This window comes from Micromys minutus (genome assembly GCF_963924665.1).
Source record: "Micromys minutus genome assembly, chromosome: 17".
In the NCBI taxonomy this organism is placed as follows: Eukaryota; Metazoa; Chordata; class Mammalia; order Rodentia; family Muridae; genus Micromys; species Micromys minutus.
The window spans coordinates 15,372,502-15,388,404 of NC_137952.1; the positions used below are offsets into that span (position 1 = coordinate 15,372,502).

The window sequence follows — 15,903 nt, forward strand, 5'->3', positions numbered from 1 at the left end:
AAGGGCGTGCAAGTCTTTCTGGGAAGCACAGCTCCTCCTTAGCTCTGTACTACCTAGAGGCAGCTTTCCCCAGGATCCTGCGCAATGTCCAGGACTCCCCAGACATCAGCTGTCCTGAAAAAACTTACCAGATTTTCCTAAAATTGGTGTCAAGGGAGTGGGGAAGAAGAAGGGGGCATGGCAGGACAGACATGACTACCCAATCAATGGTCCTGTAATTCAGCAAAACACGGGGTCCTGGAAGGACACAAGATGTTAGCATTGCGTGGCCATCCTGGAATGATTCACACCTATTTGGGGCTGAGGTGTGGCTCAATGGCAGAGTATAGGCCTACTACCCACCCACTCATCTGCAAGCTCCTGAGCTCAGGCCCGGCACCATAAATGAAATAAAAACTATACATAAAATTAAAAAGTTAAAAAGGGTAAATCACTTCTTAAGACACTAAGAAATTCTATAGTACAAGAAAAACTTCTTTTTAGAAGAATGAAGTCATGAGTATTATGCGAGCCAATGAAAATTACTCAGGGGATTTAAGCAGAAACTTTAAGGGTTTTTTTGTTTTGTTTTGTTTTGTTTTGTTTTGTTTTAAATCAAACTAAAGCAAGGTATGGGAAAGTTTTAAGTTATTTATTAGAGATGATAGAAAATGTGTATTAATTGACGATAATGTTCATTAAAATGTTTAAGCTACATTAAGAATAAACAATAAATTTTACTATGAACACTTTTGCTTTTTCATGGGTTCATGTATGCCTCTCAACTTGTACATAACTGTCGTCAGAGTACAAACCTTTGTCTTTCTTGGCTACTTTTATTTGATTATTATTGGTAAGACTAAACATTTTCTGTTTAATTTCCATATTTATCCCTTCTAGTGATAACATACTGAGTGTGCTTTCATCTGGTAAGACATAGATTTAAAAACAAACATTTAAATAGATAGCAGTGTGTTCTTTGGCAGCAAGATTTGGAATGTGTATTTTTGAGGTTTATGGCTTTTGTTTCTGCTGACTTGTTTCTCAGGGTAAAAGATGACTTAGGAGTTAAAGTCTCAAGGCAGAGCTATACCGTTCTCTTGTCTCTGCTGCTTACTGGCAGGCAGCACGCTTTCCAGGGGTAGCCGGGCTTCCTGAGCGGTGAATGATGCTCCAGTCTATTGTGGTCTCGACATTGATGCGGGAGCTTTTAAATCTTCTGCCCTTTCAGTAGGTGCTCAGTCTTATTTAAAGCAGGCAGATATTTTAGAAGTCATTTAGCAGAGCTTTCTCATTTTTATAGTTGACAGAGATGCAGAGAAGGTAAGAGATGTTTTTAGTCTCCTTGGTGTAATCAAATATTTTTTTTTCACTTTCTTTTTCTGCCTTGGCAAACTTCTCTTTCAAGTATTATCTCTTCGTTTTAATCATTCTTTAATGTCAAAGACGTGTGTGTGTGTGTGTGTGTGTGTGTGTGTGTGTGTGTGTGTGTGTGTGTGTGAATGCAGTGTTCAAGAAGGCCAGAGGTTTCAAATTCACTGAAGGGGAAGTTACAGGCTTTTAGCCCCTGTCTTTGTTACCCCTTTATCAATGACCTCTTTGCAGCTATTGTTATTTGGGAGTAAGAACTGAGTCTGCATCATCATTAAGGAGCTGTATGGAGTGTGTTTTGTTTTGTTTTGTTTTCTTCAGGAAGGGCAGAGCTTCATTCGGGAAGGTGTTCTCAAGAACCCAGACAGGTTAGGTCCTGGTTCTAATCTCGTGGAGCTACTGACCTTGGGTGTCTGAGTTCACCTCTTTTCCCCTTGGTTTCCCTCTGCAGAACTAAGGATTAATACTACCTGTCTTTCTGGATTGCTGTGCAGATTAATCAGTGAGTGATTGCTGGTAGTGAGTTTTGTGGGCCATTAATAACGGAATGGAGACTGTGGTGAGTGAACCATCAACAGATATTTAAAGGGTGAAAACAAGAAGAGGTCAGAGGAATTATTTAGTAGATTAGAAATAAACACTTGGAGATTTTATAAGGGAAAGTATGCCATAAATGGAAATGTGCCGTAACTAAGGACATAAAATGATATGGAAATAAAAAGCTAAAGCCCAGCTGTACATCGGGTTCTTTTCCCTCTTGTCCCCCCCCCCCCACCAGCCCCTACCTTATCTAGTGAGGCAGAAGGAAGAAGTCTCAGTAAGGGATGTAGAACAAGAGACCAAGGGGAGCCCTTGGGAAATGGGTAGAGAAGCTGGGTTCCCATAGAGAAGGCTGAGAATAGCTCACGGTTACCAGGGCAACTCAGGGTGCTCAGAGGGTGAGAGATGGTGTGTGATTACTGCACCACTTGGCTCCTGCAGGAGCCTCTCCCCTGGAAAGGACGCTTCTAACCCCTTCTGCCAGGTAGGAGTCAGGGTCAGACTAGGGCCTCTGCCACAACAGTGTGTTCCACACTCAACAGCTTGGGTCATACAAGTCCAGTCACCTCTCACTGATCTCTGTCTTTCCTCTCTGCTGTCCTCTTCTTTGCAAACACCATTGCTTTCTCTCACACTCTATTTCTCTAAATTAGGTTAATCTGGGTCAGAGACATTTTACAGATAGCTTTCTCTGAAGTCATTTAGTAGGTAAGAAAACTCAAAGGAGCTAGTGAGATGACTTAGCAGGTAAGGCCACTTTGCCACCAAGTGTGATGACCTCAGTTGTATTTCTAGGTCCCACATGGTAGAGGGAGAGAGCTGACTTCCACAAGTTGTCGTTGGATTTCCACACATGTGCCCTGGCACATGCATGTACACACATGCACAATAAGTAAACAAATACATGTAAGAATAAATAAAGCTCCAGAGGAGCTAACTGGTCTACCCAAGACTGCTCATTGGGCAAACATGGGTCAGTTTGACTATAAAGTGTGACCTAAGATTCTCTCATGAGCTATGAGCATGGGAGAACTTCAGCAGCAGCTTCACTTGGAAACTGAGTAGCTGTTTGACCAGGTGCTGATACTGTACATATTCAAAAGATGGTTTTCAGTCCCACTCAGCCTCACTCTCAGCCTGACCCATCAACGCCAAGGCACGAGGATCCCTAATGAGCTCACAGTTGACTCAGAAGTGGCAGGCCCTCATTAGTATGTCCATATGCTACGGGGCAGGTGTAACGCAGAGAGTTATTAATATGGGATTATAGATGAGACAGGCTACCGTAGTCCATAAGAACAAGATGAAGCTAAGTACTAGTCCAAGAATAATAAGAGGGATAGCATGTTGACATTATAATGCAGTGGAGACACATACTTTTATATATATATATATATATATATATATATATATATATATATATATATATATATATATATACACACACACACACACACACACGCACACACACATACACACACGCATGCACGCATGCACACACACACACATATATATGTGTGATATGTGTGTGTGTGTGTGTTTATTTGGCTTTAACCTCTATATCCTTGTTCATCACTGAAGGAAGTCAGGCCAGGAATTCAAACAGGGCAGGAACCTGGAGGCAGGAGCTGATGCAGGGGCCGTGAAGTGGTGCTGCTAACTGGCTTATTCAACCTGCTTTCTTATAGAACCAAGGACCACCAGTTCAGGATAGCACTGCCCACAATGGCTCTGCCCTCAGTCACTAGTTAAGAAGATGCGCTCCAGCAGGATCTGGAGAAAATGGAGGCATTTTCTCAAGTGCGTGCTCCACAGGAGAGTATCCTGTGTGATCCAGCGTATACCATCCTGGTGTGTGACAGTGTGACAGTCAGTGTTCCACTTGCCTCTGGCCATGCCTATATGACTTATCTTGATTGCCATAATTGATGAGGGACAGAGAAAAAGAACAGAAAACGGTGGGCCTCCGTTGCCTGTTGCATTCTGCTTCCTGATTGTGGTTTCAGTGGGAGTAACCTGCCCCTCACTTCCCCTCTAGGATGGACTGTACCTCTCTTGTAAGACAGAAACCCCTCTCCCTTTGGTTGCCTTTGCCCAGCCAGCGGTCCACAATTACTGCAGAGGGGGGCTATAGGAGTTTTCAGTCTAGGTAGGCTTCAAGATTCAGCAACTCAAAATGGCTGACTCAAGGGAGTAAGACAGAGCTTGAAACGAGACCGCCCTCTCCGCAGAGAATTCAGACTGAAAGAGGCCTTAAATGCCCCTTTATTTAATATAAATAGAAAATGGAGAAGCCAAATGGATTGCTGTGGGTCTCACCCAGTAAATGGCCAAGTTGGAACTGGAGGTTAGAAGTGTATGGATCGAGTGGGTCCACTGACACATCTTCTCCATGAGGAACAAGCCCCAAGTTCACACAGCATCCCATGCAGTCCCTTGATGACTTGTTAGAAGTTAGGAGGAAGGGGTCCTTAACCAGTTAAGTGCAGACAACTAGGAAGTGAGTGACCTTAGGTTTTGATTTGAGATCCATCAGACTCCAATGTCCAATCTGCTGATCACCCCCTGCCCCCAATCTGCTGTCCTTATAGAAAAAAAAATCTGTCCCTCATTCTACCTAGCTGCTGTTCACGGTTAGAAAGACAAGTGGTTTCTAGGGCCAGGGACTAGAATGTGGAATTGTGGGAAGGAGGCACACATACATTTTTATCCCCCAGTTTAAAAAAAAATCAGTGGTAGTTAGTTAATATAGTCCCATCTGTATTTTACCCCAGATGGGGTGCAGGGATATTAAGAGCAGGCAGATCCTGCTTAGCTGAGCTGGGGCCCTGTCTCCCCAAAACACAACATTTTTTTTTTCACCTTAGCAAAAAAAAAAAAAAGAAGAAAAAAGAAAAAAAAAATGGATCCCAGTCACAGCTTTGGGTTAAACTTATTAAGGACAAAGTAGCTGTCAGTTAAAATGTGATTATTTTTATTGCTTTTTCTTAAATTCTGAACATCAGTGGCTTCTAATACCACCTTCCCAGGAGGCACATTTTATGAGGTGTCTTTTCATGTGGCTGTCAGCCATGTCTTCTCCCCACCAGTGGCTGTTTACTGACGCTCGTCACTGTTTACTGGGTTTCATCCGCGCTGGTTTCTTGTTTTCAGAATAAATCTGGCGAGCCTCTTGGTTTCTGTATACACAGTGACAGACACTGTATGGGTGGCTGGTGGTCTTTGGGGGTTCTTACTTAATTGCTAATGCCGATCCTCACAGTCAGCTTTCAATGACTCCATGTGAGCTTCTTCCTACCTCTCACACACATCAGGCCCCTTCCCTCCCTTTTCCATTTGTAAACCCTGTTCAGGCTTATTAATAGAATAACCATTTTAAAAGCGCTCGCTCATCTCCCTTGATGGTAGCCTAGTTGCTTTCCTTAACACACACACAGTGGCCAGACCTCTGCACAGCCCGTCCTGTGCTTGAAACAGAATCCTTTGCCTGCGTTTCACTCCGCAGGACAATGGTGTGCGCCCAACGAGGGCTCTTCAAACACCTGATGTGCACAGATGTTTATTGAATTGCTGAGTTAATGAACATAAAGTTTTGCATGTTGTACTTTGGCCCAAACGTTAAAATTGCATAATAACATAAAAATAAACAGTCTTCACAGCCTCTCTCTTCTTCCTCTGTTCCCTTTTTACTATAACCTTTTCTAGCAGCCAGCTTCTCATTGCTAGTGACGGGCGTGCTGTGCAGAAGTACTTAAGAAGGCAGCATTCGCTTCTGCTGTTGTTTGCCTTCCAACACAATGAGCTGGGAACACAAAGGGCTTGTGGTCTGTTCCTACAGCTGAAAGTTCACGCATGATAATTGAGTCAGTCGGAGCTTCTTTGCCATAGTCCCAGTACCATGAACCCCTAAACATGGCTTTTCTTTGGTTTGGATTTTCACCGAGTACCTCTGAGCTTCAGTTTCTTTGGGACTAAGAAGGAAACTGCAGATGCTTCCAGGACAGTCCTGGGAATGTTCTCTTTTTTAGGAGCATCATGTGAGGGATGATTTTAACTGTGTGACTGTAATGAGCGTCCCAGCCATACACATAAATCAATTCTGCTCCATTCTGAACACAATGCTCCCTTTCTTGTGATCTTGCTGTGGGTACAACAGAAAAATCCTTCACAGCTTCAACAGTTAACCACACACACACACACACACACACACACACACACACACACACACACACAAACACACACACACACATACACACACAAACACACACACACATACACACACAAACACACACACAAACACACACACACATACACACACAAACACACACACACACACACACACACACACACACATACACACACCTCGTGTCTGTTCTTGTAGTTTGGAAAACAGATTGTGGTAGGAAGGAAGCAAAATACCTGTGGAGAGACAGAAGTAACCACATGAATTTTAATATGTATCCTTGTGGAATGTTTTCCTACTCTCCTCTCTCTCTCTCTCTCTCTCTCTCTCTCTCTCTCTCTCTCTCTCTCTCTCTCTCTCTCTCTCTCTCTCACACACACACACACACACACACACACAACTTTCACAGAAAGCAGCAATTCTCTTTCATAACTGTTTCTGGACAACTTAAACATCAATCAAGATGCCCTAAATATTTTCCCCCAAGAATACTTTAATTGTAAGATACATGCATGTTAATTATAGAAGTCCAAATATATGAACATGCACAAAGTTGAAATGCACAAGTCTCTGCAATCTGATCTCCAGAGGAATTAGTATTAGGCAGACACCATCTTGGAAACATTTCTACTTTCATTTCTGTGTTGAAGACCCCTAGTAAATAGACATCTACACTCTCTGAGGATTTTAATAGAGTTGTACACGTTAATTTGCAACTTTAAAAATGTCGCCTGCCAAGCTTTGTTTCTGTTAGTGTGGCCCTCTGCTGTGTGAGTGCACTGTCCCCTTTATTAGTTCCATCTCTGCCACTGGACACCTCAAGTGTTCCCATCTCTCATTATCAGGGGCACTGCCCTGCTGAACATCCTTCTTGCTCTGTCTATGTAAACGCCATTAATTACATTTGTAGGGTTTATTCCTAGAAAGAGAAGGGTCCCTTTAGATGACATATATTGTTAAGAAGAATATTTTTCTTATGTGATGCCAAATGTCCCCTGTGAAGACTACTCTGTTTTTAATACTCTGGGTAGTATTTGAGGATCTTTGTCACATACTTAAGAATGTTCCTATTGGGAGAAAAATCCTTCACCCTTCAAATGCTTTTAGAAAGTGAGTACACACTCTTTTTGGTTTGAATTCTGAAAGTTTAGGTGATCCTTTTTTTAAAAGGTAATAATAATAATAATAATAATAATAATAATAATAATAATAATAATAATAATAATAATTGAGATTGTTAGTACATCCCATAACCTACAAGTAATTGCTGTGGGCAGAGGCTGTACATACAATGCCATGGCATGTGTACATATATGTCTCATCATGTAAAGAAACAGTGTGCTACCGAGAACATTATGAGTACCGAGTGTAATCTGCCTTAACTACATTCTGCTTTACCCGTGTTAATCATGTGATCTTCAATCCACTCATCTGTTAAAGGAGAAGCATTAGTCGTTAGCAAAGCTGAGCCCAAGGATTGGTATGAGATTAAATATGATAAAGCATACCCAACACATTAGAGTTTACTTTCTATTTCTGTGATGAAACATTCTGACCAAGTGCAACTTGAGGACAGGGTTTCCTTGGCTTATTCTTCCGTGTCATAGTCCATTACTTAGGGAGAACAGGGCAAGAACCTAGAGGCAAGAACTGATATGATACATGAGGGAACACTGCTTAGTGTATTGTTCTCTATGCTCTACCTACTCTTTGTACAACCTGGAACCACCTTCCCACAGGATGGTACCACCCACAGTGGGCCCTCCAACATCATAGACTCACATACTGGCCAATCCGATGGAGTCATCAGTTGAAGTTCCCTCTTCTGAGATGTCTCCAGCTGTGTCAAGTTGCCTGACAAACTAGAAAGCACAAGTAGAGGATGGTGACGAAAGTAACCTGCCACTGTGATGTTTGCAAAATGTGCCCCATATCCTTCCTACCCGATCGGTACATCTTTCTTGTTCCTTGGGAAGGCTAGGAGGAAGGGAATTGAGGCCAACAGGACGTATGGGGAAATGGCATTATGGTTCTTTGTATCACAATGGCCACTGGCCCATTCCACCTCTGATGAAGAGAGAGACTGAGTACTCTGGCTCCGCCTTCCTATCACAACCCGTCACTGCCACTTTATAAGCATGTCAGACCAATCACCCGTGGCATCTCAGGCTCTGGTTGACCTCTGACCTCCTCTCCATCTCCCATCAGCTCTGTGCCATTCCTCTTTTTTACTCTCATCACGTGTTCTCCCCTTTAGTGTCCCCTTTCCTCCTTCTGGAATGGTCCTTGCAACTCCAGTACACCAGCCTTCAGCCAGGCTGTTAAGGACGGGGTTCAGCTCATATTTAGAGTTGTGATATGATATGTTTGAGGCACGACTTGATTATTTAAGGCTTTTGGTCATTTTTAAACAGCTAAAAATGTTTGCAAATGGAATGGGTGAACTGAGCAGGTTAGAATCTGCCAGTTTGAATGGAAAGCCATACAGTAAGGTCTGAGATGGGACACAGTGGTTTTCCCTGTAGTTTCCAGAGGAACCTGGGCCAGAGTCCCAAAGCCTAGATCCCCCGGTCCTTAAGTGGGAAGTGACACCTGTAACATTTTGTGCTGTTTGCTTACAAATACAGTGTCTGCCACGCTAGCATTTTCAGTTTTTGAGTCATATGAAGTTTTGCTAGATATACTCTTGTAGAATTGTAATTTGTTAAATAGACTATTTCAAGCAATTTAGGGTGTCTTTGTGTGTGTGTTGGAGCATGTGGCTGCGTGTTTGCATGTGTGTGTGTGCACTGAACCTTGGGCTTATTATTCCAGTGCATAGCCCATCAAGGTGGGAGTGCCAGGATCTTGAAGGAGCTAGACACATCTCACCCACAGGTAATAGCAGGGAGCAATGAATTATGGAGTGCACGCTTTCAGTTGCTTTCTACACTCGTTCACAATCCAGAATCCTCTTCTGAGGGAATGGTGCTACTGACTGTAGGCTAGGTCTTCTCACTAACAAAGACAGCTCTCCACAGCCTTACACACAGGCACTGATCTACGCGACCCCTCGTTGAGACTCCCTTCCCAAGTGATGCTAGATTATATCAAATTGACAGCGAATACTAACATACTTTGCAAGTGATTTACCGACTGAGTTATCATGTCAGTCTGGGTTCCCCCCCCCCCCCCATAGTCTGTAAATCTAGTATTTTATCAGATTCTCATGAGTTGCCTACACAGTCTATCCAGTGGCAATTCATACAGCTTGTATTCCTGTCTGTAACAATGTCAGATATGACTGTTTGCTCAATCCAAAAAACCAGCTGGTTCATGCTTATGATATACTTGTCTTTATGCTAAAGAGTCCTTGTTCTAGAAATGAATTATTTCATGACTGGTCTAACTCATATAAAGGTACATTTTCCCAGTAAAGATAAAATTGAAGTGTACTTCAAATTGGGTGTAGAATTAAGTTAAATTTCTTGGAAAACACTTTATCAAATGAACAGGCAGCATTGGGTTTCATCCCATTAGGCAGGGTTCTTGACCTAAGGGTATGGTAACAGGTCTTCAGTGATCCATGTGAACCTGTCCCTCTGTGTTATGGGTAGCCATTTTCTTACATTACATTAATTATAATGCCTGTAATTTATATGACAGCTTTTATACAAAGAACTCAAAGTACCTTTGAATATATTAGCTCATTAATGCTCCATAATGGTCCAGGAAGGTTGATGTGAGCAGACAATATTAGTTCTGTCTTATTGACAGATGGATGGAGATCTAGAGAGGTAGGAGGCCTGCCTGGGGTCACATGGCAGCCAACGCAAGAGCCGGGAAACAGCCAAAGTTAATGTCCTTCTCTATGCTTCCAGCTCTGAGTTCTAAAGGTAAGATTCTAAATGTGTTTTCCCTTTCCGAGAGCTTTGTACTCCGCAGGGCACGAGACATACGTATACTCCTCACTGTATCAGCCTAAGAGAAAAACGTTAGATCAAGATTTTCCTTTAAGAGGCTGAGTTGTTAAAGGATCTTACCGTTTTAAAAATCGTGTTAAAATTAAAATTAATAAAATAAAAGAACCTCTTTACAACCAGAAACATTTCCAAAACCCACCAAACTTTAAAAAAAAAAAAAAACCCAACCAACTTTTTCACACCGTGTAATTAAAACGAGAAAAGTGAATGAAGAACCCAAGTCTCGGTCTAGGCCAGGCATGGTGGCATATGCATGTAACAGCAGCACTCAGGAGATGGAGACAGGGGGATCGTGAACTTGGGTCCACCCTGGACTGCAGTGTAAGACCTTGCTGAGAAAAGGATGGAGGAAAAGAGGGGAGCAACACAGGAAGAGATTGGTGGGAGCGGTGGCCTGAACTCAAGACATTCAGACAGGAGATCATCATGAGTTCTGGGTGCTGTTCAAAGCAAACACACACACACACACACACACACACACACACACACTAAACAAGACAAAAAAGAAAAAGGGAAAAACCCACAAGTATATTTAACTCTCAGAAAGTTATTTGCAGGCTATCTAAAGGAAGGGGAGGGGTAAATAAATATTGTACAAAATTCTCAAAGAAGTAAAAACGATTTGAAGGAGGAGGGTAGTCAGTCTGCCTTGTCCTGTGGCTTCTGTCCTTAGGCCGAATGAATATTCAGTAAACTGAACAATAAATAGTTGTTCTCCTTGGTCCGGCTCCCTGGATGTCAGTTACAGCTCACCTTTCTGAGAACTCTTTCAAGCCAAATGCAGTTCCCTGGGGCCCCTCCCAGTTGTCCTTCTCCCTGCATCCTGTGTTCAGATTGCAAGTACAAAGAACTTTGGGGGCTTCTGGGCTCCTCGATATTGGCATCCTTTTCTTCACTTCCTCCGTATGCTTCTCTGTGCGTGGCTGGCCTTTGCTACCTCTCTCTGGGTGAACTTTAAGGAGCATCCCCGAGAGATGCCCCGTGCCATGCATGTTAGAGATGATTGCCGTTTATTTGTGAGCGTCCTGTCCTACATCAGAGACATCCAGATGCATTTCCGGAACTCTTGCCCAAGGACTGCAATCTCATATCTTTTGGTTTGGCTTGGGACTTGCTGATGCTGCATAGATCACTTTCATTTTAATCCCCCTGCCTTCTCTAGTCTGTCTGCCTATTGTTTCCAGGAGTCCTGATTCCAGCTGTCCCCTGGGTTTTTGAATGACATTTCCCTGGCTTTTCTAGCTCTGTGGAGACTAGGTTCTGCTTCTAGTATATCACTCGACTCGATGATTCTTGTCATTTCCCCTCCCCACCTTTGACTGATAAATTTTCATTATTGGTTTTACGCGAACCTCTTCAGGGTTCCACGCTGCCTGACCCCTGTGGTCACTTAGTGATTACATGCGCCAGCTGAGGTAATTCATTCACTTTGTTTTGGTGTGAACATGTCCCACGGGGCTTGTAACTGTTGTAATCACTTGACCCCGGTGACTGTTAAATGCTTTAAACACAGTTATTTTAAATTTATAATTGTTTTCATTAAAAATCCCTTCTAGTAACATAACTGACCTTGCTGTCAGCCTGGCATTGTGCTCAGGAGGAAGAAATGAAAATATTATGATGCACATAATACAGTGGTCATCAGAGATGCATGGCAAATCATTAGCTTATCCTACACATTCTCATCTGGAGTTCTTCGAGGCAGATGAAAGGGGGGGACATAATTACAGCACCCTCCCTGGAATTCAATATGGCCATTTCCACACACCAGCCCGGCTAGCAGCTGAGGGACTGGAAAGCGGTGTAGAGTCTGAGGTGAACTACCAGGAGGGCCTCGTGAGGTCAGGCTCATTGCCTGTGGAGACAGAACTTCTCACACCAGCACGGAGGCCTGATGAGTGATTCTTTTTAATCTACATTTTTTCTTTACTTCTCAATTTGCAAATATCTCCAAGTCTCATAAAAGTTGCAGGAATAGTACCGTGAACCCCCTGTGTGCTCTATGTGGTCTCCAAAGTTTTGTTTCATTTGCTTTGCTCCTTTCTCACACTCTCTTGCTCTTAGTTTCTTCATCTCCCTGCTATATGCAGATATGAGCATATGTACTTTAATGAGTTCAAAGAACACAGTTGTTAATTTGCATGAACTCACTGCATTGATCAAAGTCAAGTAATATGAATGGATTGGATATGACAGTTCCAATATCTCATATCCAATCTCTCCCTCCCTCCCTCCCTTCACCCCCCCCCCTCTCTGTGTATGTGTGTGTGTGTGTGTGTGTGTGTGTGTGTGTGTGTGTGAGAGAGAGAGAGAGAGAGAGAGAGAGAGAGAGAGAGAGAGAGAGAGAGAGAGAAGTCAGAGGACAATGGTCCTCATCTTTCACATGGAGACAGGATCTCTCTTGTTCAATGCTGCGTCCTCTAGCTGAGCTGACTACGAGCTTCAGGAATGTGGGCTTCCATCTCACCTTAGAATTAAAGATGAGCTTGCCATGCCCCACGTTACTTTGGTTCTAAGCTTTTGAACTTGGGTCTTCATTCTGTCTTACCTACTGCACTGTCTCCCCAGCTCCAATACTGTTCCTTGTAGTAACTCTGTTCTGTTTGTTTGTTTCTGTTGGGATCCAGTTGTCATGCATCTCTGATGACCACTGTATTATGTGCATCTAAAGGTCCAACTCAACCAAAACACAGTTTAGAACCTTCACTTTTGTTGTTGTTTTTATCAGGAAAAGGCTGTTATAATGAATCCTATTAAAATGGCATGTTTACTTAGTGTATACGTGATAGATTTCCGTATTTCTGGAGAGTGAGGATGCTAGGTGGTTATTTTAAGCAGACTTGCTTCATCTGAGCCTCTTGAATACTAAGAAGTTCTTGTCGGCAGTTACAGAGGTTGCAACTTTAAGAGGTGACTGTGTTCTGGGTCACATAGTTCCAGTGGCAGTATCTGTGCTCTCGGCTCTGCTCTGTGGCACACAGGACAGGTGAAAGTGGAACTCAAGGCTCACAAGACCAGAGGCAGGAGAAGGGAAAGATGCTATGTTTGTTTCATTGCCCATGTTTGCCTCGGCTGGCCAAGATTAGAAAATACAGATACATTTCACTTACCTATATTTTCCTGACTCCTAAGTTTTTCAGTTACAAAATTTGTGAATGTTAGTAATAAAATGTGAAGGAAGGCTGCCGAACTGTTGGCCAGCATTGGACTTTAAAAGTCATAGGTCCTTGATAGCAGGTCTGGTGGTCCTGAAAACCTGAACACTCAGAAATAGTGCGTATTCCTGGCCTAGCTAAGTCAGTCCTTGAGGAAAGTTGAATATATATATTTTTTTTTTCTAGAGTTGTGAATTAAACATTACAAAGAAAGTCTTTTTTTTTTTAATTAAAACTTTTTTGTAAAGAACTCGAACACAAAATACTGCAGCAGAATTAGCCAGACCCCAGGTCTAATGAACTTCTGTCTAATTAGAACAGTAGTGGGGGACGCTGGGAAGTGTCACACTGGATCTTACAGGTTCAGTGACAGACATTCAGAATTAGGCTCAAATGGGGGAAATCTGTTTGGAGCACACAGTCCCATCCTGATATTTGCTTTGCCTTGTTTTATTTGTCTTTCTTTTTTGTTCTATGACTATGAAGGGGGTGGGGTGGTTTTTCAGTTTGGTTTGGAATGGTCTGCTCTTTTTCTAACATGTTATTCCTGGGCAGGGATGCTGTTTGTCCAGAAATTGCTTTGTAAGGCAGTGTGAAGGGTCATCCCCAGGGCCCTGTGGACTCAGGCCTAGTGCACGGCAGACGCATCGCTAATCCACAATGCCGCAGGAACCCTGGGCTTCTCTGCTAATAGATGTGTCCCCCAATGAGCTTCCATTTTGCTTGTTGGTCACATCACCACATTTTTGTTGCCTGTGTTTGCTAAATGTTCTTATGCTGTGTGTTTGCTTCTCTGAGCTCACTACCTTCTGTGTGTCGTTTTCATATATAGTATTTGAAACAAGGGATATTTAAGGCACTTGGTTTTCAGCATCCTAGTAACCTGTGCTTACATACGTACTTACAAATTCTCTCAATCAGAATGTCTCTAACTTTAGATATTTGAGAGAATTTCTTTTTTATGATTCTCCAGAAGAAGAAAAAAAGCACTGTTTCCTGGGTGGGGGGGGGTAGGATAACTGTTGATCTCAGTCATACTCTGTGCATGTCTCAACTTTGTTTACATTTGCAGTTTGTATGAGAACCACATTTGCTACATCCAGAATAAATAATTAAGCAGCTATCACATGCATTATTGATCTCCCAGACTTAGGTGTTATTGTGACAAATTTCCTATGCATTATGAAATTGAAGCCAACTTTTTCCCTACGGGGTTTCTTAAAACTCAGCCCAAATTTCATAAACAGGGAATTAAACCAACCAACCACACAGCAAACAAACTCGTGTTTCTCCCCATTAATTTCAGAATGCTCTTGTCTATGTAAACTGTGCTGTCTTTGCTCTATGCAGGAGTCTCACTTAGTTTTGTATGCTTCTCTGCTTAGCTTGGATTAGGGTAGACAGGCACTCTTTAGTGCTGAGGAGACTATGAAGCAGAGAGCCCTTGTGCTCGGATTCCTCTGTAGGATGTGCAGAATGAGAAGGCCTTTGTTCTAGTCATTTGGGGTTTGGGGCTCCCTGAGCTCTCTATGTGCTCACATCTTCCGTCACTTGAATTTAGAGCTCCTAGCCAGCTCAGAGCAGAAGTCATCGTGGTCATGGTGCTGTTGGTAACAATGGCAGTTCACGTTCAGAACCTAAAGAGTTTAACCAGTCAACACTTCAGATAAGGGAGAAAGCCCTACCAATAATAACCACACAAATAACGAATCTCTACCTGAAGCGGAGAGGTGTGTGCTGGGACATACGAGCCTCTCCTATGACTAGGGTTAGAGTGTTTAAAGTTCAACCCTGTCTTCCCAGGGTTCATCATGTTTGCCATTTTGCTATTTGGGTTTATTTTCTCATTGATGGGACTGCAAAGATGCCTGAGAAATGATCTGACCATAGAATCCTATATTTTTAGGAATTTTTAATACAACCATTACATTATTGTGAAAAATGAGTACAGCTAGTATAAGCCAGTTTGGAGAGAATTGCAAGTAGTCTGGGGCAGCTCCCAGGGAGTCATCATGCACAGGTGGCTACTAGGATGAGGCTGTTTCTCCATGGTTTGGAGAGCATCGTTACACACCGGGAAGCAGCCAGAGTGTGGCTCAGAGCATCTGCTGATTCTCATCTCATAGTGTATGTTAGATGGAGACCATCCCGGAGAGGACCGTTGCATTGTCTTCCTAGATTTCTCTAGGCTACTTCTTATTGTTGGCCCTTATTGACTTAGTTTAGCTCCTTTAGTTTACCAATGTTCACTTTTAGCTCCTCCTTACCTGGGGTGACATGGCTCAGAATGTAGATCTCTCCTTCCTGCCAAGCCTGGTAACCTGAGTTCTATTCCTGGGACCCACAAGCCAGAAGGAAAGCATTGACTCGAACTTTCAGTTGTCCTCTGACATGCACACGGGTACACACACACACACACACACACACACACACACACACACACACACCGTTATATTCCCATAAGTAAATAAATTCAGGAGGGGAGGACTGAGAGAAGCTCGTGCATGTTAAGAATGGTCCTGACTTTCAGTGAGCTCAGACACTGTTGCATGATTGTCTTCGGGCACACATCTTCTCTCCTGTGACAGGAGAAGGAAGAAACAGGAAACTTGTCTGAGATGTCCTTGCCTTTCTTTCTTATTTCTTAATTTTATCAGCGATGGAGATTCAAGACTGAGATTGTCCCTGCCCTTAGACAACGGTCATTCTGTTC

The 15,903-nt window shown here is 42.9% G+C and overlaps 1 protein-coding gene across 2 annotated transcripts in view; it reads left to right on the forward strand.

The window, feature by feature from the left end:
* Window positions 1-15,903, forward strand: part of MPPED2 (metallophosphoesterase domain containing 2) — a 169,142-nt gene that overhangs the window by 52,343 nt on the left and 100,896 nt on the right. The gene's annotated exons all lie outside the window — the stretch shown is intronic.